Here is a 2,400-nt window from a genome sequence, read left to right as displayed (position 1 = left end):
TGGCGTGGTCCACCTTATACTTTGGTGGAACTTGGTCGGACCATAAACCTCGACCACTCTTATGATGATTGGTTCCTTTCTTTCTTTACTGATGTATAGACATCATTAGTCCCATATACTTCATTTGGTATTTGACCACACGTTTATGTTACTACCATAATGCTGGTCGATCTTTCTTAGCTGCATTACATATGCTGGTCGATCTGGTCGATTCATGTTGTACATCAATCAATTCACAAGTATACACTCGGATTTATTGGCTAATTGTACAGCAATGGTTTATAATTGCCTGAACCAATTCACCACACTACTTTTGGTTATTCTTATGGACGATTGGGAAGTATGGAGTCGGATGGTCTTTGGCATGAGAATTAATGGTTCTCTTTGCCTTCCCTGCGACCATCTCACATTACACCATGTAATTGTGGCTTGCTGATCTCAACTCATACACACGGCTATGATTTCTAGTCCCATCATATTCTGTCCAAAATCAATCGATAACTTGTATCATTGAAATCATTGAACCATTGAACCTCTCTTTGGGTTGGTTAAATATATAACATAAACACAAGGAATTATAATATCCTCTATAAGGATCTATGGACTGATTGTACTAAGTATTTCTTAGTCTTTCATTATCATTTGCAGCTGCCTTGTTTCAGTCCATGAATAGCTTAGGAACAAAAACTATTCTATGAGAATTTTTTTTTCATCTTTCTGATACTTTATCATCTTTATCCAGTGATCAATCATGCTGCTTACTACATTTCTCTTTTTATATCCAGACCTTTATCATTTTCGAATTTGTAGTAGCCGCACCACATAGGAGTACATCTCTTATAATCTGTTCCTTGGTCTCTGTGAGTATCCTTGTGTAATCAAGCCATTCCTTGAATGCTTTAAATAGGAATATGAACACCTTAGTCCATGTCTCACGATTTATTTTCTTTTCCACACAAAACCTATTTTTCACTGGTTTATCTTATCAGATGGTGTTTCATATATGGCCAATACACATCTCTTTTATAGATTCTTTGAATCTTTTTTTGAACACCCAAAGTTTCCTTTAGTCTATGAATGCATTTGTATTCTCGTGGGTTCTGATCTTCGCTTTTATCTTTTAAACTCAAGTGCTATTTCCTTTATGCATCTTTATCTTTTACGTGTCGACACTTTCTTTAATAGTGTTCCATTGTGTTCCAGACATGAACTAATCGATTAGAGATTTCATTCTTACTAAGAACCTTCATTTACCTTACAGTTTGGCGTCCAAACTACATGGTCTGGTACCTTAGATGTTTAGCTGCGCAGCCTTATCTCAATGTCTGGTCTGGTTTCCTTATGATCTCGGATATGTCATTTCTATGCACCTTTCTTTTCATTTCCGAGGTTCCTTATCTTATGGAACATATTGGTTATCTTTAGACTCTATAGCAACTTGATTATGTCTCTTCTAGGACATTAATTTTGTGGTGCTTAAGCTGGTATGACTTAGTCATTCTTTTTCTTTTCTTTTCGGGTCTAATATGTCTGGCATTCTTTTTGGCTAGCTTTGTATGATCTTTCTTTGGACGTCTTAAATCATATTCTCTGGTCCGAGGATCTTGCCAAGACAAGGATGGTTAATACCATTCCATTTCTTTATACTTGTACCAGCTTATTTCTTTCTCCCCCTGATGTTGGATAATCGGATTTAATCATGCAATCCGTAAACCTTGCCTTAATCTGATCACCCATATTTGGCTCAAGGTTTTCTTATAAAATCGTGGGAGAAAGCATTTCTCATATCCAACATTATTCCCATCTTATCTCATCTTCTTATGAGGTTCCATCCTAGACGGCACATATTATTGTGGTGGTCTATACATAATCTCTTAGGATGGTCTATGTCTGGATCATGACCCTTTATCATTCTTAGATGGGAATATCTATGCTCACTTTATATGGCCTGATGCATATTTTTATTACATGTAAATACATGTGTTCCCAAGCATTAGCTAGTGATCTTTGTATCCCAAAGAATTCGGCCAAGTTCTATCATGGTCATAGACCATGTCACTCGGATTTTTAATGTTGTTCATGGACCACGGGAGTGTCATTTCTCCCCTCATGAACATGCTAAAATATTTTAGATGCTTGGAACATTATAGCCTATTGAATTTCCCTTGTGTACATGTTACACAACATGAGATTCTATGGGATAACTCTTTTGTGCCTTTTTTCGATATCAATCTTTGCATCAATTTTAAAGACCTGGATGGCTAGTCCATCATACCATAAAGTGTATAAAATTCCGTGGTCAACCTATCTGGTTACCTAGGCCTTTTGCCTTTATCATACTGATCTTTTAGCATAGTTTAGATCAGTTGGGAGTACAGTCTCGACCATTTTTATGCCTTG

This window comes from Raphanus sativus, chromosome 6 (assembly GCF_000801105.2).
Source record: "Raphanus sativus cultivar WK10039 chromosome 6, ASM80110v3, whole genome shotgun sequence".
In the NCBI taxonomy this organism is placed as follows: Eukaryota; Viridiplantae; Streptophyta; class Magnoliopsida; order Brassicales; family Brassicaceae; genus Raphanus; species Raphanus sativus.
This window is presented reverse-complemented; position numbering follows the sequence as displayed.